This window comes from Callorhinus ursinus, unplaced genomic scaffold (genome assembly GCF_003265705.2).
Source record: "Callorhinus ursinus isolate GAN/ISIS: 27379988/994484 unplaced genomic scaffold, GSC_fseal_2.0 scaffold156, whole genome shotgun sequence".
NCBI lineage: Eukaryota > Metazoa > Chordata > Mammalia > Carnivora > Otariidae > Callorhinus > Callorhinus ursinus.
In genome coordinates this window covers 62317-87239 of record NW_027397218.1, presented here as the reverse complement: position 1 = coordinate 87239, position 24923 = coordinate 62317, and the positions used below count along the sequence as shown (strand labels likewise).

At 40.4% G+C, this 24923-nt stretch overlaps 1 long non-coding RNA gene and 1 pseudogene across 6 annotated transcripts in view; one reads left to right on the top strand and one right to left on the bottom strand.

Moving 5' to 3' along the window:
* The window catches only part of LOC141371977 (uncharacterized), a 160091-nt gene that overhangs the window by 111776 nt on the left and 23392 nt on the right, over window positions 1-24923 (bottom strand). For all 6 annotated transcript variants that reach the window (XR_012377342.1, XR_012377343.1, XR_012377344.1 and 3 more), the window contains exons 4-5: window positions 4773-4822; window positions 4421-4561 (exon numbers count right to left, since the gene is read on the bottom strand). This is a non-coding gene — a long non-coding RNA (uncharacterized lncRNA). The remainder of the gene's footprint in view (window positions 1-4420; window positions 4562-4772; window positions 4823-24923) is intronic.
* LOC112817804 (cyclin-dependent kinase 2-associated protein 1-like) lies at window positions 1699-9085 on the top strand (annotated as a pseudogene).

The following is a 24923-nucleotide window of genomic DNA, read 5'->3' as shown; positions in this document are numbered from 1 at the left end:
GAGAGGAAAGAATTTCCTTCCCCCAGAAAAGATTCAATTGCTTGGGTATAGACAAGGATTGTATTGCCGTACAGTCATGTAAAAAAGCTAAGTTGTAAGATACCTTCCATAGACTCAGAGGTAGATAACTAAAAGACTAATTTAGATAATGGGCTTTCAAATGAAGCACACATTTTCTCCCACATATCTCATACTTTTGCTTCATTGAAAAAAAATTTTACAAATATGTTTTGTACATGTTATCAATACCTTTTTATGGTCACTTCAATAAGCTGTCTTACCTATTCTTTATTTCTTCCTCAAAAAGCCCAAGTATGCAATAAACTCATGTAAAATTATAATGTGCTTCTAAAATCTGCCATGATTAAATAGAGTATAAAAGCACTGTCTAATATAGCATATTTACACTCTACAATGGTGGCAATATATAATGGTGGAGATAGGGAACTCTTTTGCAGTTTCCCTAGTGTTCAAATTTTTCTTCTACACTATTTAAATCATGATGGTAGACTTCCTTTTGGGATGTATCCATTAAAAAGCAATCTAGGGGCGCCTGGGTGGCTCAGTTGATTAGGCGACTGCCTTCGGCTCAGGTCATGATCTCAGGGTCCTGGGTTCGAGCCCCACATCGGGCTCCCTGCTCGGCGGGGGGCCTGCTTCTCCCTCTCCCACTCGCCCTGCTTGTGTTCCCTCTCTCACTGTCTCTCTCTCTCTCTCTCTCTCTCTCTCTCAAATAAATAAATAAATAAATAAATAAATAAATAAATAAAATCTTTAAAAAATAAATAAAAAGCAATCCACAAAATATGTATATGAATAAAGATTCATATAAATAAACATTCGAAATAATAAAAACATAGGTGACAAGAAACAAACTATCTTCATCAAATAATTCAAAATAACATATGTAGATACCTTGTCTCCGTGAGGTGAACCTTAATTCCATTTCCCAACCCTGAGGTCAGGACTGACTTAGTGACTCACATCTAAAGAATACAGTAGGTGAATGGAAAACAGTTACTGTACACTAGTGAAACTAAACAAACATCACCTTAAACTCGTACTGAGGGTCAACATCTCAGTGATGCCATATTGGTATCAGGTCCTCCTAAATGTAACGTGATGTGAGGGCACTTCAACTCTTTGGTGTTCTTTCCCAAAATGCATAACCTCAATCTAATCAGGAGAAAAAAATAACTCAATACTGTCAGGGACATGAACACACTCTGGTAATTCCTGAAATGCTTCAGCAGAGAGTTACCATATGACCCCAGCATCGCACTGTAGGTACACAGCCAGGAGAGATGACAACATATGTCTGTATAAAAACTTGGACATGGACGTACATAGCATCATTATTTATAAGAGCCAAAAATGGAAATAACCCTATTGTCCATCAATTAATGAATGCATAAATAAAATGTGGTATATTATCTGGCAATAAAAAGGAATCAGGGGCGCCTGGGTGGCTCAGCTGGTTAAGCGTTTGCCTTTGACTCACGCCATGATCCTGGGGTCCTGGGATCGAGTCTCGCATCAGGCTCCCTGCTCAGCGGGGAGTCTGCTTTTCCCTCTTCCTCTGCCCCTCCCCCTGCTTATGCTCTCTCTCTCTCTAATGAATAAATAAAATCTTTAAAAAAAAGAAAAAGGAATCAAATAGAGATATGTGCTATAACATGGATGAACCTTGAAAACGCTATGACAGTAAAGCCAAATATGCAAAAGACCACATGTTGCATGATTCCATTTATATAAGATGTCCAGAGACAGGCCATCAATATAACTGTACCCAAGGAGTTCACCCCTTTCCATCCTGACTTCCAGAAAGTTCTGTGGGTCACCAGCCCCTTGTTCCCATTATCCTGTTCAAGTTGCAGTTCAGGATTTTGTCACAAGGTGGCATCAACGTACCACCAGCACCAAACTTCTGTCCTACAGAACGTTTGCAAGAAGTAAAAACAAACAAACAAACAAACAAACAAACAAACAAATAACAATAACCACCCTAGAAACCCAGGCTGTGAACCTATACAGAATGACTTTACGGCTGAAAAAAACGATAGATGTAAAATAAGATTGTGATATACCATGGGGTCTGGAGACATCAAAACACCTGGTGGCAAGGGTGCCCTGTAGGCTCAGTCAGAAGAGCATGTGACTCTTAGATCTCAGGGTCATGAGTTTGAGCCCCACGTTGGGTATAGAAATTACTAAAAAAAATATATAAATAACCTTAAAAAAAAAAAAACCACCTGGTGGCAGTGGCATGCTTTGGCAGTCTGTAGCAGGCATGCAAAGGGCAATGCAGGGCAGAAAAGGAAATAGATAACCAAGAGAGGATGGGGCTCGGAGTGGGGTCTGGGCAGCTGTGGTCTGTGTCATGGACAGGGGATGACAAACAGGGAGTGTAAGTTGGTCTGGGTAGCCTGCAAAGATGGGGTAATGGAAGGTGAACACCCTGTTTTCTGGTAGGGACACTCTGCACAGTCCACAATGTACATCAGCTGGCAATAATGAGGGAAGAGACAAATCAATGAACACCATGTAGTCTGCGGTTAGTGGAAAATGAATCTGCTTTAATACACTTAGGAATTTTCCTAGCAGGATGGGTATCATAGTAAACAAACCATTTTTCCCTGGTTTTTTTTTTTTTTTAATTTTAGATATCTGAACTGTGAACTCAGCCAGACTCACCTTGTGAGCACATGAATCAGATCTTTTTTTTTTTTTTAAGATTTTATTTATTCATTTGAGACACAGAGAAACAGAGAGAGAGAGAGCATGAGCAGGGGGAGAGGGAGAAGCAGGCTCCCCACTGAGCCAGGAGCCTGCCGTGGGGCTCGATCCCAGGACCCTGGGATCATGACCTGAGCCGAAGGCAGATGCTTAACCATCTGAGCCACCCAGGCGCCCCACATGAATCAGATCTTGTTGYTCCCATACTGCAACCCTCCAAACTCACTCAGAATGACTCCAATCTCCATACACAGCCCAAAATATGCGGCTCCTGTCTGCCCTTCAATCTCATCTCTTATGACTGGCACTTTGTCTGCCAGACTCTGGCCACTTGAGTTCATCCTCTGCTCCTGGAACTAGTGCCACACACATCACAAACCAAAGTACCAGCCCAGGCCCGGTTTCCTCTTGTTCAGGACTCAGTTCAAATGTCACTGTCTGAGAAACAGCATCAATAACAACACCATCTATAACACTCCCTGTCCCCATCATTTCCTATGCAATGGATACATTTATTTTCTTTAAAGAACTCATCCCATATGAAATTCTCCTGCCTATTAATTTGCTTACCTGCTTATTGCCAGTTTTTCCAGGCTAGAAACAAAGCACCAGGGATGCTGCTTTGTCTTGTTCAATGTGATGCATCCATGGCAAGTGGCTACTTCAATGGCTGTTATAGATTGAACTGCAGTACCCCCAAAAAGATATGCTATGTCTGAACCACCAATACCTCAGAACATAACCGTATTTGAAATTAGGGTTGCTGCAGATGTAATTAGTTAATACTGGAAGAGCGTCTGTCCTCAAACAAATGTGACTGGTGTCCTTATGAGAAGACAGCCATGTGAAGACAAAATAGGGACAACACACTGTGATGATGAAGACAGTGACTGGAGCCAAACATCTGCAAGCCAATAAATGCAGAGATTGCCTAGGAAGGAGCATGGATAGTCCCCAAAAGGATTTTGGGGGAAGCATGGCCCTAGAAATACTTTGGTCAGGGCTAGCTTCCAGAACTGTGAGATAAGAAATTTCTATGGTTTAAGCCATCCAGTTTGTGGTACTTAGTTACATGAACCTTAACAAACTATGGCAGTCCTTCCCAAATAAACACTGAATAATATGACTGAAAAGAAAGAATTGTTCCCTTTCTGATCCACTGGGAGCACACACAAATATTTAAAGCTGAGCTTCCAAAGTAACTGACATCAAAATAAGACATTAAATGATTCAAAATTTTAAGAAACCCTTGTTGCAAAATCACAGCTGTGCTATTCAATCTTGGGTGAATACCATAACACACAGGAGAAATCATTCTCACTCCACCTCCCTGTTTTGGATACAGCAGACCTAGGGTGAGCTTCTGTACCTCTTATTTTAACAAGCACTCCATGCCAACTTGATGAGGGGGTCTATAGACCATACTTGGAAAACTCCTGATCTAAACATCTAACATTTCTGTACCATTAATTTAATGCCTACCTTGCAGACTTCTGTGATATGCGGTGTGTCTCTGTTAATAAATTACTCAAAAGGGCACTGGTCCTTCCCTCCCACCTACAACCACAGATTCCTTTCTCACATGGGATCTCACTTAAAGTCCACAATACTCCTGGGTGGTTGGGAGAGTTGGGTATTGTTATTCTGTTATATAAAAGACACTGGAGGAAGGGTAGTGACTTACCTAAAGTATCCCAACGATGGGACCCTGATCTTGTCGCTCTTGTTCCAGCAATTTGTCTAGCACACTGGACATCACACCGGGTTCTTCTCTACTGTTTCCTGTTTCTGGGGCTCACAGTTCACACACTGCTCTGCTGTTCCACTAGAAGGGAGAGACAGGGGATCATTCGGCACATGGAACAGAGAGGAAAGTGAGAGGAAGGGAGAGCACACGAAAGGCAGGGGAAAGGGGCGAGGATGTGCTTGCCTTTCCCCACTCAGGTCACTGGATGCTATGCAGTGACGCTGTGCTTCTTCTCCAGCTCCATCCCATAGTCCCCTCCTGCACACAGCAGTGACACTGAAGCTCTCACCTCGTGGAAATGTGGGCTCATCCCTGCTTGCTGTTCCATGTCCAAGTATTCTTTAAAAAAAAAAAAAAGATTTTATTTAATTGCCAGAGCGAGAGACACAGTGAGAGAGGGAACACAAGCAGGGGGAGTAGGAGAGGGAGAAGCAGGCTTCCCGCCGAGCAGGGAGCCCGATGTGGGATTCGATCCCAGGACCCTGGGATCATGACCAGAGCCGAAGGCAGATGCTTAACGACTGAGCCACCCAGGCGCCCTATGTCCGACTATTCTATCTGGTACTCATGCTATCAAATTAATGTCAGAGGCAACATTACATTCCTTCTATATTTGGGGAAATACTCCATTTTGCAGAACAAAGTACATACTGAAAGTATTTTGGGAGGTGACAAATAGACACAGAACCTAATTTGAAGGGGTAAACACTGGCCAATTCGGTAACAACATGTGCATCAAACTACACAATTATACTGTCAGATGGTAAGCCTTTGAGCAAAATAAAAATCCATGAGTCATACTAATAAAATAAATACATGAATGAGTGAATGAATGAATGAATAAATAATAGAGATGGAAAACCTCTTCCCAATATTCTAATGACAATTTATAAATCTAGAAGGAATGACAATTATAAGATCAACACGTAAAAGCTATCATGGTAACGAGTGATTCAGGCAAGAATCACAAATGCATTTTCACTCTGTATGAAATACCCCAGTAATCACTGCGTCACCATAGTAACCATGCTGTCCAAGGAAAGCTGGGAAAAAACAAACAGCAACTATCCTGACTTGTCTCCTAACATGTGCTAGGAACTAAGGAGGACTGACATAACTCACAGTAATTCACCTCACATATTCCTCACAAGAAATATTCCTCACGGCTACACACACACACACACACACACACACACACACACACACACACACACTCATATGTGCTCACTCCCTCTTTTTCTTACCACCCAAGATCCAAGGAATTCATTGAGGTGGATTTGTTTGGGGATAAAGAAGGAAAACTCCACAATTCAATTCAAACCAAACAAATAAAGTTAAAAGCCACTAAATTATTTCATGTTAGTAACTAATTTTCTGAAGATGACCTGTAGAATTTCCCATGGGACATTTGATTCCCTAGGATCAGTATATTGCCAATCACATCTAAAAGCCAATAAGGCAATCTAAGCAAATGAATACTGTGATGATGAATTTTGTGTGTCCACGTGGTGGGGCCACAGTGCCCAGATATTTCATCAAACATTATACTGGATATTTCTGTGAGAGTGTTTCTGAATGTGACTTACACTGAAATGGGCAGTCTTTGAGTAAAGCAATTAGCTCTCCATAACATGGGTGGGCTTTATCTAATCAGGCGAAGGGCATGAACAGAACATAGGGCTGATCTTCCCTGATCTAGAGGGAATTTTGCCGGTAGACTGCCTTTGACATCATCTACAACATCAGTACCTTGTGGTTCTCTAACAGACTGCCTTCAGACTCCAACTGTAACTCTTTCCTGAGTCTTCAGCCTGGCAGATTCTCCCATTAGATTCTGCCAAGTCTCCAAAATCTCATGAGTCAATTCCTGAAAATATATCTCTATCTATCTATAAACACTCTAGCGGTTCTATTCCTCTGGAGACCCTGACTAATATAGGTCTTAAACATCAAGTATTTTTTCCATCCTTAGGTAACTTGTGCTTTCAACCAGAAACATTACCCAGCAACGTTTTCCTACTGAGAGTTCAGTGAAAATATAGTGACTAAAAAGTGTAACACAAAATACTGCCATTAACAATAGTGTAAAAAGTATGAACCACACAGAGAAAACTATATAGCACATGCATATTCACATGTGCAAGGCCTGTACTGTGACCCCTGCAAAACATCAGCTGAGAGAAATTAAACAAGGCCTGAATAAATGGAAGGATATATCATCTTCTTGAGGGAGGAGACCTAGTATTATTATCTATCCTCCCCAAACTGACCTATAGAATCAATACAATCCCAATAAGAATCCTAGCATACATTTTAAAACATAAGTTGACATTCTTATACTAAAAGTCATGTGGAAATAAAAAGAGACAAGAATATGAAAATAACTTTGAAAGAAAAGAATAAATTGGGAGGATAAGCACTGTCTTATTTCAAGACTCATCATAAATCCACAGTAATCAAGACAGAGTGGTATTGGGATAAAGATAGAATTGTATATCAAAGGAACAACATGAATAGTCCACAAACAGAACCACTCATAAATGAATAACTGACCTTCGACAAAGCTACAAAGGCAATTCAGTGCAGGAAGTGTAGACTTTTCAACATATGGTACTGGGACAAGTGGGTCTCCATATCCACAAACAACAACTGCGATAGATATAGCACACCATAGGCAAAAGTCAACTCAAAATGAACAAGAGACTTAATAAAAAAGCTAAAACATAAAACTTCTAGAAGAAAACGCAGTAGAAAATCCTTCTGACCCCAAGTTAGGTAAAGATTTCCTAGACAGGACACCAAAAGCAAAATCAAAACAATAAATAAACAAATAGAAAAACTAGACTTCCTCAAAGTAAAAAACTTTGTTCTTCCAAAGACATTATTGAGAGAATTAAAAGACAAGCTGCTGACTGAGAGAAAATTTTGCAAATCATATATCTGATAGAGGACTTGTATCTAGAAGAAAAATTCTTATAAATGTCAATTAGAAGAGGAGAATTACAGGGCGCCTGGGTGGCTCAGTTGGTTAAGTGACTGCCTTTGGCTCAGGTCATGATCCTGGAGTCCTGGGATCGAGTCCCACATCGGGCTCCCTGCTCAGCGGGGAGTCTGCTTCTCCCTCTGACCCTCTTCCCTCTCGTGCTATCTCTCATTCTCTCTCTCTCAAATAAATAAATAAAATCTTTAAAAAATAAAATAAAGTATAAAAGCTACCCATTTAAAAAAAAAAAAGAAGAGGAGAATTACAAAAAAGATGATGGACTAGGGGGACCCTAAGCTCAATTCATCCTATGGATCCAACTAGATAACACTCACATCAATGGAAATAACCCAGAAAATGACCCAAAGACTGGTAGAGCAAACTCCACAACTAAAGGTAGAAAGGACCTGTACCTCTGAAACAAATAATACATTATATGTTAAAAAAAAGAAAGAAAGAAAAGATAGTAGGAAGGGAAAAATGAAGCGGGGGAAATCGGAGGGGGAGACGAACCGGGAGAGACTATGGACTCTGAGAAACAAACTGAGGGTTCTAGAGGGGAGGGGGTGGGGGGATGGGTTGGCCTGGTGATGGGTATTAAAGAGGGCACGTACTGAACGGAGCACTGGGTGTTATAAGCAAACAATGAATCATGGAACACTACACCAAAAACTAACGATGTAATGTACGGTGATTAACATAACATAATAAAATTTTTAAAAAATGTAAAAAAAAAAGAAAAGAAAAGAGGCCACGCCAGAGAGGGTAGGAAAGGCAGAGATACAGTTAGGAGATAAAGGGAGCCCTGGGACCTTCTGCAGAGGGAGAGACCCTGGCATGGAGAGGGGAAAGAAACAGACTATCACACCAGGAAGCTCACACAGGAAAGATAAATCCCCATAACATTTGGCTTTGAAAGTGAGAGGGGCCAAATTTTATGAGTTGGAAAGGAAAGACTGTAAGTAAGAGTAAGAAAAGTAGGAAGCACAAAAGCAGTAAAAACTGGTATTTCTGTAAAAATCAGTCAAGGGATTAATAAAATAAAAGGATGTTAAATATGACACCATATACCTAAAATGTTGGGGAAGAGGAGTAAAGAATCGGTTCAAAGTGAAGCGACCATCAACTTAATATAGACTGCTGCATGTATAAGATGTTATATACAGACATGCCCGTGGCCTTCATCAACACTGCTGGGAGTGTCCACCTGCCATCCACCAGTATGGCAACATAATTACAGTACCACCAGTTGCTAAGTGACTATGGGCTACCATCTCTAGGCTACACCCAGGGAACGGGGAACAGCTAGGCTCCCAAAAGCAAATATGCTGAGTTGCTAGCCATCATCGAGGAGTTGGGGAAGGAAATTAGACTCGCCCATGCAGGGAACAAGAGAGCCATGGAGAGACTAAAATGAGGCATTATTCACACCAGAGGACTGGTGTGAGAGAGCTTGGCTGAAACGGAATGGAATGCCAGATCCTAGCTGCCTGTTAGTGCAGAAGGTTTTCCCTCTTCTTCCAAGATGAGAAGTTACAGCTCATCTCCCATGCTCAGATGAAACTCTTGTTTTCAAAAGGGTAGCAGTTTGTTTTCTCCTTCCCGTGTCCCTCCCATGGTTCATGAGGCTCTGAGATTGAGAAATACTTTGCAGATGACTAGGATTTACATTTTAAATAGTTAGGAACTACCCAGGATTTTTTTTTTTAAAGCATTGATTTAAAAGTTGCATGTAAAAGATACTTACCTCACAGCAAAGATACCAGTGTCTCCCTTTCATCCTCTCTTTTGAATACAGTTAGGTTACCCAGATTATTCTTTGTTCCTTTTCATAAGCTAATACAACAACTCTGAGGGTTTTGTTTCTAGTGCATATGTTTGCCACATGGTGTGGATTCCATTTAATGTAACTTCTTTTGTGTTTAATCATTTGCTTGTATGACTCTCAGCGCTTTAAGGCCAATTTAAAAAATGCACAAGTTATGAATACAGAAGAAAGAGCAACCTAACAAACCTAACCTAACAAGAACCCCTGAAAATTTTCCTATTGAGACTGTGTGTGGATTTCAGTTCCGCCTTTCCTGTAAGTTGATCTAAACACCTGGAAGAAAGTGAATAAAATTGTTTGCATCTTTGTATGTATTTATTACTTGATGTAATAAAACTTATTTTCATTAACAACAAAAAAGATGTTATATACAAACTGAACGGTAACCACAAATCAAAAACCAGTGATAGATATGCAAAAAATAAAGAGAAAGGAATCCAAGTATATCACTAAAGAAAGTCAGCAAACCATGAAAGAGAGCAAGAGAAGAAAGGAACAGAGAAGAACTGCGAAAACAACCACAAAATGGCAATAAATACATACCTGCCAATATCAACATAATGAAGGCCATGTATAAAGAACCCACAGCCATCATCATACTCAATGAGGAAAAACTGAGAGTTTTTCCCCTAAGGTCAGGAACAAGACAAGGGTGTCTACTCACCACTTTTATTCAACATAGTACTGGAAGTTCTAGCCACAGCAATGAGACAATAAAAAGAAATAAAAGGCATCCAAATTGGTAAAACTTTCCCTATTTGCAGATGACATAAAACTATATATAGAAAACCCTAGGACTCCACCAAAAAGCTACCAGAACTGATAAATGAACTCAGTAAGTTTGCAGGATACAAAATCAATGTACAGAAATCCATTGCATTTCTACACACTAATAATGAAACAGCAGAAAGAGAAATTAAGAAAACAATCCCATTTACATTTGCACCACAGTAACAACATATCTAGGAATAAACTTCAAGAGGTGAAAGAACTCTACTCTGAAAACCATAAAACATTGATGAAAGAAATTAAAGATGACACAAAGAAACAGAAAGACATTCCATGTTCATGGATTAGAAAAACAAATATTGTGAAAATGTCTACATTACCCAAAGCAATCTACACATTTAATGCAATCCCGATCAAAATACCAACAGTATTTTTCACAGAACTAGAAAAATCCTAAAATTTGTATGAAACCAAAAAAGACCCCAAATAGCCAAAGCAATCTTGAAAGGGCAAAACAAAACTGGAAGTATCACAGTTCCAGACTTCAAATATGTCGTAATCGAAAAACAGTAATGGTACTGGCACAAATAGACACATAGATCAGTGAAACAGAATAGAAAACCCAGAAATAAACCCCCAATTATATGGTCAATTAATCTTTGACAAAGGAGGCAAGAATACGCAATGGGAAAAAGTCTCTGCAACAAACGGTGTTGGGAAAACTGGAGAGCTACAAGCAAAAGAATGAAACTGGACCACTTTCATACACTATACACACATATGTATATACATATATAGATACACAAATATGTATACATATTATACATATCAAATGGAATATTATTCAGCCATAAAAAATAGATGGAGTCTTGCCATTTGCAACAACACAGATGGATCTAGAGAGTCTAATGTTAAGTGAAATAAGCCAGTCAGAGAACGAAAAATACCATGTGATTATACTCATGTGGAATTTAAGAAGCGAAATAAATAAATAAGGGAAACAAACTGGTGGTTACCAGAGGTGAGGTGCGTGGGAGCATGGGTGAAATAGGTGAGGGGATTAAGAGTATACTTATCTTGATGAGTATTAAGTAATATAGGGAATTGTTGGACCACTATACTGTACAACTGAAACTAGTACAACATTGTATGTCAACCACTGCAATTAAAATTTTTTAAAAAGAGAAGAAACAGACACTAAAATAAGTGATTGGGCAACATATTTGAAAGTCACCAAAAGAGATACACAAATGTCAAATAAGCACATGAAAAGATGCTGAACATCATCAGTTATTAGGAAAATGTAATCCCACTACACCCCTCTGAGAATGGATAGAATAAAAACAGTGAGCATACCGCATCCTGGCAAGGCCGTGGAGGACGGAACTCTCATACACTGCTGGTGGCAATGAAAAGTGGTGCGACCTCTTTGGAAAACAGTTAGTCTGTTTCCATGTGATTCTATCCTATACATACTCTATGATCCGGCTTTCACACTCCAAATGTACTTAGCGAAGAAGAAGAGAGCATATGTCCAAGCAAAGATCATACACAAATATTCATTGCATCTTCATCTACAAGAGCCCCAGATTGGAAAAAGCCCAAATATCTATTACCAGTTGAATGGATAGAATAAATTGTATATATCCACATAACGCAATTTTAGTCAATAATAAAAAAGGAAATATTCATATGTGCAACAAATAAATCTAGAAGTAATTAGGTTAAAGGAAAGCAAACTGACAAAAAAGAATACACATTTATGACTCCATTTACATAATATTGCAGGAAAAGAAAACTAATCCATACTGACAGCTAATCAGTGGTTGCCTGGGGAAGGGTCTGGTGATGTGGAGAGCAAGCCTGGAGAGAGGTAGATGGGGGCATTACAAAGGAGCACAAAGGTTTTTGAAATGATGGATATGTTCATTATCTTGACTGTAGTGTTGAATTCACAGGTGTATACATATATCAAAACTTACTAGAGCACATACTTTAAATATGTACAGTATCAACCCCACTTCCATGAATTATTTAACATATATTTATATATTCACACTTGTCTGATGCAATTAAGTCAGGTAGAAGATTCCCATGATTATGTTCTTACAGTATTAACAGACCCACACTACATCTAATCAAATTGGTCCACACTACATAAAACCAAAAAGGAAGTAATCATTTGCAATGAAACTTAACCAGATATTTAGGGAGAGTTGATGTCCATTTCCTTCTGGAGTACAGATACAAAACTATGATATCCTAGGTAAAAATTATAATATTTAAGAGTAACTGGTAATTTTATGGGAAGTGGCTCTCATTATAATAAGGCAAAGTCTAGGGTAATAATATTTTTAAAAATATGAAATTCTAGTAACTGACGTTTTAACTGAGTCTTCAAAAATTTCTGGCTCTTTAAAAAATTTCATTATATAATGGAAAACAAACACGGGTATCAGGAGAGAATCTATGTTACAATGTGAATTTGCTAGGAAGATCTAACAACTGCACATCTCCACATCCATCTATGAGATATGTGAAAATGGAAGTTATTATATACATGGCAAGAACACTTTAGGCATATTTACTAAAAATGCATATTAAAGACCTACTTCCTTCTCCAAATGGACAATTTATTGCTTTTCAGCAAAAATAGGCATCTCTAAGATTGTCCATGAGGGCTACTACACAGCACGTAGCTGCCAATGGAATGAATTTCCACCTGCTAAACCTCTTCTCCCATGATGAGACCAAAGCAGTTTCTCTATTTTTAGGCTGGCTTGTGAACCTCACAGGAGGTATTCCACAACATGCTTGTATTCCTATCTGTGAAATCACTTGAGCCAGGCATCATGTACCACCAAGTATGTGAGGTATTGGGGTCTCCTGAGGACTTTGGCCTTGAATCTGGAGTAGAAGCATCAGCAGCCATCAGGACACAGATCCTCAGAAACTGCCTCCTTCAGGCATCTGATATGAGCTGGGCCACAAGCATGAGAAGCTACATAGGGAGAGACAGATCCAGCTACCAATATGCTTTATTGATGTAACTAAGTGCCCAGCACCATGCTGGGAGAATAGATTAGTGACAATGACACTGATACAATGGGTCACGGTCATAACAACCACATATTATAATGGAATTCTCACCTGGCCTTTTTCTTCTCCTTTCCTTATCTATCCCCTAACAACGAAGTTGGAAAGGAATAACAAGTGGGCTGAATTCATACAGACACTCAAGATCCCACAATAACCACAGGGCCATGGGCTTGCTCATGTGTATCACTAAATGTTCTCAGCGATCCTGAGTTAAGCATTCTTATCCCCATTTTAAACTAGGGGAAGATGAGGCCCAGGGTCGTTATCTGTCTTCCCTCCTGGACCCCTGCCTTTAGAGGAAAGCAGTTCCAGGACACCCCTTGAGCAGGACCAACACTCATTGGAGCTGGGCCATACCCCAGTGGCTTTACCTACAAGACAGGGTCACCCAGTCCCAAAACGGGAAAAAAGTGACTTGGACCTGGGATCCCTTTGTCTCCCTACACCCTAGGGCAGTTCAGCCCCCACCGCAGGACCCATCCCTCAGCTGAGTCCCAATCACCTAAGAGGCAGGATATGCTCTTCTTGCCAGGCCAGGTCTGTCTGTATTAAAATGTCACCACGGTTGCCACAATGACTTCATATATCTATGGCAACCAGGATACTCAGGCTGGTCCTTCACATAGGAAATGCCTCCCATCTTGCAGCCATCAGTTGTTGAGTCCTGAGAAGCTGCACCCTCACAGCCACCCAACACCATGGTTTCATTAACTGCATGAAGAGCTCTGTCCTGAGACGTAAAAATCAATGACTTCCCAGCACATGTTTAACACCTCCTGCATCCATCCATCCGTCCATCCAGTTAACAGGCATTAGGACCAAACTCTACACCATCACTTTGGTTAAGCTTTAGGCTTCTCCAGAATGAAAAAGAAAAGGAAGTCAAGCGTTAAAAGGGTGGGGTTGTAAATTCAGATGTTAAATCTAAGAAGAGACGGCTCCTTCCCATGGAGATTTCAACCTGCTCAATTCTCTTATCATTGATAATTTAAAAATATGCATTAATGCCCTGGGCTTCTCTCCACATCCCTGTCATATTCTCCCCTTAGCAGCAAAATTCTAAGAAGAATTCTCAATACTCATTCACATCCCACTGCACCTGCCTTCAAACAGGATTCATCTCTAATCTAACTGGGGTGTGTTTCCCCGTGCTTTCACAGAAATCACATTTGCCAGCTCAGCAACCACCTCTTTGTCACACTTACAGATCAGGAATGTTGAAATGGTTGTTCAAATGGAGGCAAACAGGTATTTTCCCAAGAGGAAAAGATTTCCTTTCCCCCGTGACAGAATTCAATTGCTTGGGTATAGAAAAGATTGTATTGCAGTACGATCAGTAAAAGCTAGAGTTTATCATAGGAATGCCCCTTTTCCTCCCAGAGTTCCAGAACGTTCTGTCCGGTAGGTTTGGGCACTTCCTTCCCAGTTTTCAGCTCCGCAATGTTTAAGCTGCAGTTCAGGCTTCTTTCACGAGGTGGCACCAACGTACCGCCATTTTCTCATTCTTTAAAAAGACGTTTATTTATTTTTTTAAAGATTTTATTTATTTGACAGAGAGAGACATCGAGAGAGGGAACACAAGCAGGGGGTGTGGGAGAGGGAGAAGCAGGCTCCCCGCTGAGCAGGGAGCCCCATGCGGGGCTCCATCCCAGGACCCCGGGATCAGGACCTGAGCCTAAGGCAGACGCTTAACGACTGAGCCACCCAGGCGCCCCAAAAGACGTTTATTTAAAGAGTAAAAAAAAAAAAAAAAAAAAACCCAAAAAACAAAACAAAAAGCAATACCCTCCCTTAAAATCCAGCCTATGAAGCTATGTACAGAATGATTCTAATTCTGCCTGTGTGTGTGTGTTTGGGGGGGGGGGACCTGATAATATAAAAGAAGACTGTAAAAACATATACTCCAGGGTCAGCAGACGATGAAACACCACGTGGCAGTGGCGCCTTGGCAGTGGGCGGTGGGCGAACAGCAGCTCAGGACAGGTGGGAGGTGACTGAGAGAAAATGGAGCGTCCGAGCGGGATCTGGGCAGGTGTGTCCTGTATCATGGACAGGGGAAGACAGATGGGGTGGGTGGAAGAGAAGGTCTGATTTGTCTGTACAGGGGTAGGGTAATGTAAGGTGAACACCGCGTTCTCTGGTAGAGAGCCCTGTGTACGACCTACAGGGCACATCAGTGGACAGTGATGAGGGAAGAGATAAATCAACGAACGTGATATAGATTTGGGGTCAACAGCAGATGGAACTGCTTTAATATACTTATGAATTTTCCAAACAGAATTGGTTTCATAGAGTACACAGACCGTTTCGCGGTATTTTTTACTCTGCGAAACGCACCCTTGAAAGAACACTTATGGAAATGGATGTGGTGCCACCTGGTGGGAAGATCTAACACTGCAGCTGTGAAGTTTCAGATAAGGGGCTGAGCAAGGGGGAGAGAGGGGTGGAGGTGTGGGAGCTTGCCAGTGTTTCTTGCAGTTTTATTTAACTGGAACAATCCCTCTGCATTCATCACTTTTCTAGGATATAAAAAAGCACATATTCTGGAATATCTAAACCTGAGATTAAAAGTCCTGCTCCAGTCTGAATTACACACACACACACACACACACACACACACACACACACACACACAGAGTCAATTTAATTTTTTTTAATCTACTTCATTATCTAGCTTCATTTCTCCATGAAATTGAATATAATGGAGACTTTACAAAGTAATTAATATATGTACACATTTCTCAATCTGCTCACAAGTCTTTTTTGTTTCCAAAATTTTATGAAAGTACCATTTTTCCTGAATACAACATTCCAAATAATAAAATATATTTATAAAGTGAAATTGTCCTGCATCTCTCACTAGACCTACTCCTACCCCCTGACCCAAATGGTCTGTTGTCAATAGAATGGTGCCTCCTAACCGCATATCGGAGATATTTGCAAACACTTTCCCCAATGTCTTCACACAATTCTTTGTTAATTTTTACTTTCTTTTTTTTTTTTTTAGATTTTATTTATTTATTTGACAGAGAGAGAGACAGTGAGAGAGGGAACACAAGCAGGGGGGGGGTGGGAGAGGGAGAAGCAGGCTTCCAGCTGAGCCAGGAGCCTGATGCAGGGCTCGATCCCAGGACCCTGGGATCATGACCTGAGCCGAAGACAGATGCTTAAAAACTGAGCCACCCAGGTGCCCCTATGTTTTTTTACTTTCAAATTTGCTTTTCAATTTCAATAATATCGTGACTTTAAAGCTTTATGGAGCATAATTTTTTTAAAGTTGAGTAACACTGGGAGCATGTAATGACATCTTATGGAGAGATTAGAGTGTTCAGAGCCCTGGAGGCATTAAAAAATTACAGAAAAAATTTCAGAGTTATTCCAAAATTAGCTGTTGATAGGGAGATGACAGAAAGCATTTCCCAATTTACATGAACTCCTCTAAAGTCAGTATCCTGGTATAGATATTAGTAATAATGCTGAATAACTTGAATAGCTGTTAGGATTAGATGAGATGAAACATAAAGTACAATTTCTTTTTTTTTTAAAGATTTTATTGATTTATTTCAGAGAGAGAGAGAATGAGAGATAGAAAGCACGAGAGGGAAGAGGGTCAGAGGGAGAAGCAGACTCCCTGCTGAGCAGGAAGCCCGATGTGGGACTCGATCCCGGGACTCCAGGGTCATGACCTGAGCCGAAGACAGTCGCTTAACCAACTGAGCCACCCAGGCGCCCTAAAGTACAATTTCTTAAAGCAGTTCTATACAGATCACTTTCCTTCCCTCAAGATAACCTGTCCCAAGGTCAACACCCGAGCTTCTGCCCAAACCCCACTACCCATTTCAGGGATCGGCCAATGGATGTGGTGCAACACCCAGGTCTCTCAGCACAAGGGGTAGAATTTCATCTCCTCTGAGTGAGTAACCAAGGGGCCACAATAGCAGGGGGGTTGTGATCCAACCATTTCTCCAGCCCTGAAAACCCATCTTTGAAAGGGGGGGCTGCTCTGTGTTCTCTAGGGAGGGCAAGGGATAGAACCTCATTCCCATCTTGCCGCTTATTTGGAACAATGACTTAGGCTCTGTCAACCTGAGCCTGGTCGTCTGTGAAGTGGGACTCACCATACTTTTGTACAGAACTGTTCGAAAGAGTAAATGAGAAAAGTTGTCTATATCATATGGCATGTAGTGGGACTTCAGGGGCCCTTTAAATGTTGAGCTAGAACAGTAGGTGCTGGCTGAGCCTCAAGGCTAAGGCAGGCACTGTGAAAAGTTGTTTCTCTTAATGAGGTTACAGATATGTAGAGGAGGGAAGAAAATATCTCTCTGACATGCTTTGAGTCAAATTTTTGGAGACAGAGGTTCTCTACTTTCTTAAGTGATTCAGAATCTCATAAGAGCTGTTCAACCTCATGCCCCTGAGCAGACCCTAATACAGTTCCCCATGCTGGGAAGACAGGCTTGTCTGACTCATCTGGTGAGCTCAGCGGCGATAACACCAGGGTAGCCCACTGTGGTGTCTGCCTAACTGCTGCCCCTGGACGGCTCCATATCCTGATAGATTTATAGGAAAATTCTGGACCCATCACACAGTCACCAGTGCAGGGGTCCTCAGAGTCCTCGGAGCGTGCAGTATCCAGCCACATCACATCAGGATTCCTGCCATCCACTGCCTCTCTGAGAGGCAACAATCCACGAATTACCAGCATTTCGTTGACATGCAATTATCCACTCTTCCATTCACCTGTGGCTAAATATATATTGATCTCAAAACCCATACTGTTCCACTGGAGATGTCCCACTAGCTTCATCCTCATTCAGACATAGACCTTCTCTCTCTTTCCCTCCCCACCTTCCTCCTTCCCTCTCTCCTTCTCTCCCTTCTCTGCCTCCCTCCCCACCCACTGGCCCTCAAAATCAAAGTTCCAGAAAGCATTTTCTGCATTCCCTGTTATCATTCTTCACTTTCCACTTTTTCTCTACTTTCTTAAGTGATTCAGATTCACTTTCCACTTTTCTTATCTCACTGCACTAGAGCTTCTGTCCCCAGAACAGAACATGCTCTCACCAAGGTCACAGGCACCCTTTTGTCACCAAGGCATTATTTGTATAAGTATATGAAGATATGAATATTACCTTTAATGACTACCTAAAATATGTGTACTTTTGCAGACTGCTTCTGTCGCTTCATAACAAATCTTTGACTGTTTCCAGGCTCTGGAGAATGTGGTGCTATACAAAGTCACGCTGTCCTGCTCCTTAAACTGTGCAGTCCTGGGCCAAGTCCCTATTCCCTGTGTCCCTCAGCTTTTCATTTATAAAATGAGGACGAGCAACAGTATCTACCTCATAGGGGTGCTATGAGCATTAGATGACTCAGTAAACAAAAATCATTAGCACATAAGAAAAATTTAGCCATATTTGTTTTTCTTATATGTCCTTATTAGCATTACTATCCTCTCAGGCATGAAAGATAAGATATAGACTGATGTTTATCCACAATCAACGACTTTTGGGGTGTGTGGTTAATGAAGGTATTAGTGCTCAGAGCTGCCATAACTAAATAACAGGAACTTCGTGGCTTAGAACTATAGTAAGTTATGATCTCATAGTTCTCAAGACCAGAAATCTGAAATCAGGTGTTGGCGGGACCGGGCTTAGAGCCTGCAGCCTTGAGAGGAGAATCCTTCCTTACCTCTTCCAGCTTCTGGTAGCTACGGGCTTTCCCTGGTTTGTGGCAACATAACTCTGCTCTATCTTCACATGGCCTTCTTCCTGTGTGCGTAAAATCTCCCTCTCCCTTATTTATAAGGACACCAGTCATTGGATTTGGGGACCATCCTAACTCCAAAATGACCACTTTTCAAGATCTCTAACTTAACTATATTTTTTTTTCAGAGAGAACTTCCTCATTCTTTTTAATAGCTGCATAGTATTCCATTGTGTGTTTGTACTATATCTCCTATGCTTGGATCTAACTTAACTATATTTGCAAAGACCCTATTTCCAAGTAAGATATGGAGGGGGTGGTAGAATTTGGAAATATTTTGGGGGCACACAATTCAATCTTCTACAGTGAGACAAGCAAGTTATAAAATTAAATGTAAGATGAGATCTTATGTTTTGCACATAAATATATAAATGTATGAATACATGCATAAATATATAAGTACCTGCATAAGAATACTTGAATACTTCTGGAAGAATACGATACAGATGAAAATACTAAAAGGGCTTTACACTGGGTGGTGAACTTTGAGGTATTATTTTCCTTTCCATATCATCTACTTTTAACTATAATAAACACCGATTACCCTTGCAATTACACAAAATATTAAAATGGCTGGAAAACATAAGCATTTTCTCCCCCAACCACAGGTAAGCCATTCATTTTAGAACAGAACATCCCTGGGGCCCAGGAAGGGAGACAAGATACTGGAGGGCCCAGGGAGGGAGACAAGATACAAGATTCCACAGTATAAGAGGACACCATTCCCCAAATTCCAAACCACACTACTGAAGATCAATATTTTAAATTTTTGCCTAGTTAACTGAGAAAAAAAAAAAACATGAGACCTTAATTAGTTTTCTTTTGCTGTACCCTAATTCAACAGTAAGGTTGAGGATCTTATCAGATGAAAAGCAGTAGTGTACACTGGTTAAATGTAGGGGCTCAGCAGCCACACAAATTCTGTTCAAATCTAGTCTTGTGACTTGCTAGCCCTGCCCTCACTGTGCCTCAACTCCCTGTTGTGTAAAGTTGAACAACAATAGCTCTTCCTCCTAGGCTGCATATACTTACTATATGAGTAAGCATAGGTTTAGCACTTACAACAGTTTGGGGCACAGAGGGAATGAGCAATAATATTAACCTTTCTTATCATTATTATCATACCAGAATGGACCATTAGTGATTTTACTAGCATTTTTATTATATGGGCTTATATTAATTGGCAAGGATTGACCTTCATGTTTGTTGTAAAAAAAAAAAAAAGTGGTTTACAAAGCTGTAAGTAGGACATCATCTCATTGCTATTCTTAAATATATATGGCTATATTTGGACGGCAAAATTTCTGAAAATTACAAATCTATTAAACCACTAGTACTTATCCACGAATAGTAGGCTTTTAAATGTTTCTAATGATTTTTATTTTGCTTTCATTCGTTTTCCGTTTTTTATCTACAATGAAAGTGCCTCGGTTTTGGAAATTAAAAAAAAAATAATCAGAAAAAACAAGTATCTCCAGCCTTTCCCACAGGAAATGGGCTCAGTGTTAGAATGGGGAACATCCCTAAGCCAAAGGAATTAGATAATAGGATGGTCCCAGAACTAATTTATGCATCTACCACATGACAGTCTTAACTGGACAGCTTCAGGGACATGCGGATGCCTAGGGGAAAGGCAAGCATGTCTCTCAAATAAACTTCATATTCTGCAGTCCTACAGTGTCTCTCCTTCCCAGGGTTTAGCGAAGGTCATGAGACAAAAGTATTTTTACAACATGCTTCTTTCTGTTCTCTCCAAATAAAGGTACCTTTAACTAAAAGCAGGTTCATGAGTTTAACCCCCGGTTAGCCAAACAGGGAACCACAGGGGAGAGAAAGGGAGAAACTGCATGAGATCACCCAGCGCGCTCAGCCCACAGCTTCCAGAGGGGAAAATGCTGCAACAGCAGGATTCACGGGCAACTTTAGTCACAGGCTCCTTCAGCCTAGGGACCAGGATAACCAACACACATGGATTAAAACAGCCTTGAAATATTTTCCTTGTGCAACTAAAATAGTAAAAGGAAAGGTGTTAATAGGACATAGATTCTAAGGGTTTTCATCACAAGGAAAAAACTTTTTCTTTGTATCTGTATGAAATGATGGATGTTAACTAAAATTTTTGTAATCATTTCACAATATATGTAAGTCAGTCATTATGCTGTACCCCCTTAAACAAATACGGTGCTATATGTCAATTGTATATCAATAAAATTAGAAAAAAATTTAAAAAGAAAAAATTAAAGTATAAAAAAAATCAGCCCAAGTTCTAAATGGGATACAACCCTAAACCAACCAAGGGATTTGGATGTCTTTACAAGAAAGGAAAGTTTCGAGTCTCTTACGTGAAAAATCTGCAGAATTTCATTCAAGTACAACTGGCTGTTGAACAACACAGGGGTTAGGGGTGCTGAGCCCCTGCACAGCTGAAAATTAGAGTATAACTTTTGACACCCCAAAAACTTAAATACTAATATCCTACTGTTGACTAGAAGCCTTACCAATAACATGCAGTTGATTAACATATATTTTGTATGTTATCTGTATTACATACTGTATTCTCACAATAATACCTTTTTCTTAATTTTTTTGGTAAATCTAGGCTACACAGTTCATCTGCTTTTTTTTTTCAAATTGTTGCAAATCTCCCAAATTTTCCAATATATTTATTGAAAAAGAGCCACGTGTGAGTGGACCCATGCACTTCAAACATGTTGTTCAAGAGTCACCTGTACATTTAAAATCACTGACAAAATGGATAAACATTTTGAAAATTACAACTTATTCAAATTGACCCCAGCAGAAACAAAGAGTCTAACTAGGCCAATTACATGGAGAAACAATGAACGAGTTTAAATAATTCTCTCACGAGAAAGCACAGGATGAGATCTTTCCAGAGGAGAATTCCACCAAACCTTTTAAGAGTTTAAACTATTTCATGGGCTTAGAAAATATGTAAAGTGCTGAAGTATAAGACTGATCTTAAAAACAGTAACAGTTTCACAAAAAAATAAATTACACACTAGTATCTATAAGAATAGGAAGGAATGTTCCTAAATAAAATATTACCAAACACAATTGAATAGCACATAAAACTAGATCGTGACCTTATAAAGCTTGTTCCAAAAAACGCAAAGGTGTTTCAATATCAGGAAATCTATTAATACAATCTAGTGTATTAACAGAGCCAAGGAAACAATTATATGACACCTTCACTTGCAGAAAGGTATTTATCAGCATCAACACTCACTCATGTTTTTAAAAAACTCAATAAAATTGGAATTGCTGGGTAACTTCTTAACATGAAAATAGGTAACTTGTTGTGATGAGTACTGGGTGTTGTATGTTAGTGACGAATCACTGAATTCTACTCCAGAAACCAATATTGCACTGTATGTTAACTAAGAAAAATTTAAGTTAAAAAAAGAAAATGTGTATACACACCTCAGACAAAAAGCTAGCATTCTACTAAACGGAGAAACACTAACGGCATCCCTTCTAAAGCCCCGCAAACTAAAGACAAATCATCATCATCATCATCATCATCATCATCATCATCTTGAACTCAGTAAGAGAGAAAGAATGCATTACTTAGGGGAAGAAAATGGCATGAAGGATAGCATATTTCTTGTCAAAAATCGTGTAGTCCAGAAGGAAGTGGCACATTTTTCAAGTGCTGAAATAAAGGAACGGTCAACGTCAAATTCTATCTCCAACTAAGTTATCCTTCAAGAATTAATAGCAGTAAAAAGACATTCTTAAATGAAGGGAAACTAAGATTATTTGTCACCAGCAGATATACCCTAAAGAATGGGTGGGTAAAGGAAACAGAAAGGAATTGACATAAGAAGAAATTCAGGGAAATATGGAAGGAAAAAAGAACAACAGAAAGCACAAAAATATGGTTATTTTCCTTTTCCTCTTGAGATTTCCAAATTCTGCTTGATGGTAGAAGCAAAAATTATAACACTATCTGATGTGGTTCTTAATATATGTCGAGGAAATACTGAAGACCGTATCACTATAAATGGTAGATGGTAAAGGGATTGTATTGACCGCACCAGCAGAAAGTGCTGGGCATGCAGGTACTCACCACTGTTTGGGGCACCTATTATTCATGAATGTATGAATCGAGAAATGAATGAGAGATATCCTGAGATAGGGCATACCTCTTCCCCATATTCTAACTAGATGGTTATGAACTGAACATCACTTCTTAAGACATTTGGTTACTTGGACCTCAGTGATCTTTTCTCTTTCCTTAAAAAAATATCTCTATTGGAATGCAATGCTTTCCAGGTGTTCCAAACTGTACAAATACTACATATCTTACTTCATCAGCTCCATTCCCTGGTTATTAGATACTTCTGCTCTAAGGTCAAAGGACTCACAACAGCCTAGGAATCATCCTTTGCATGTTGGTTAATTTCTACCTTCTGTAAGCTGGCAGAAAGATGAATTTAGAGATAAACGAAAAGAGCATTGTGGGTCCACCTGGTAAAACACGGAAGCTACCCAAAAAGAATCCAGGATAGGGCCAACTGCATGCGCATGCAGTTAACATGACTGAAAGCCAGAAAAAAACCCACATCCCAGGTGAGATCCTCTGCAGAGAGTCCACTGAACACAGTTTAAAAGGTCGGGTAGTGTGAACACATTTAAAAAGGTCAAGTAGTATGGACAATAGCAAAATGCATTTTTGTGTAAAGTATGCAGAGCTCATGTTTCTACCACAGCACAGTTACCCAATCATCAGGGGGTGTTCGGTCAACAAATCCAGCTCCGGTTGTGGTCATGGTGCCACATTTAGCCCTGCAGAAATTATAAGTGTGCAAAAGCAATATGTAAAAGACAGTGACAGTGAATGTTAAATTTTGCTTAAACTTGTCCAAGCCGTGTGGTTCTCTGATATAACCCACTGAACTTATGAAAGGAGCTGAGGCAACAAAGGAGGAGAAAAGCCTCACCGAGTGACCTCTGGGAGGATACAGAGATGAAACAAATGAAAGCATGGACAGAGAGCTAACGCACGGAGAGAGTGTTCTGGTTATGCGACTGCAGGAGGCAGGCAGAAACTTGCTGACACATGGGATTCTATGGGACCCGGGGTCAGTGAGAAACGAAAAAGTATCATTTCCAGCCAGTGTGGGGTTCCATTAATGGTAAATCCTTCCCCTTGATGTCTGCTTCTACTTTAATGAAGGTTTAGGGAGCTGAACATCAAATCAGCTTTACTACTGTCGGTGCTCCTGGTTTTTTCCTGCCCCCATGAACCAGTGAGACATATGGGGCACTTTCCTTCTCACCAACAGTTGTGTCATTTCAGTGTGTAAAGGGACTACGTAGCATCCCATAGAAGCAAATGTGTCCTTTTAAAATCTCCAATCAATCCTAAACCAGGGTGGTCTCAGCCCCCTAGAGTGTCCAGTCAGTTACCTCTGAGCCCTGTCTGCTCACCTGGGAGCTCCCATTCTTCACCAGTCAGTTTGGACTCCCTGTCCCCACCCTCCTATTCATCACCCATAACTCCTGCCCACTGTGCCAGGCCCAGTTCCTCTTTGAGGAGTGTCTGACGACTCCAGTGAACCCTTTCTCCTCTTTACATATTAAGGAGGTTCTACAAAGATCACTATAACTTCTAAAAGGACCAGGACCCTGTGAAACCATTACCATGACCTCTGCAGCCCCCAGGCCACTGAAGGTGTAAAGAGTGATGGATGCTCAGTGAACACCTGCTTCGTGGTGCAGGTCACAAGCAAGGGAAGGAACTCATCCTGGGATGGCTCAGGTACTGAGACCCAGGAAGAGCTCCTGAGTCTCAGTGCAGTCTTCTTCCCTGCCAATCCCCCAGTCACCTCTTCCTGGAGCTTCCAGTAGGTTCCAGACTCCCAATTATGTGCAGTCCTAATGTGAACAAGGAGGGCACCAAGAGAAGAGAGGAAAAATACAACTATTACCATGTGAAGGCTGAGGACTTTCCCCAGCCCATCTCCTTTACACTGCATATCACACAGATGGCACCAAATTTCCTACGTAAT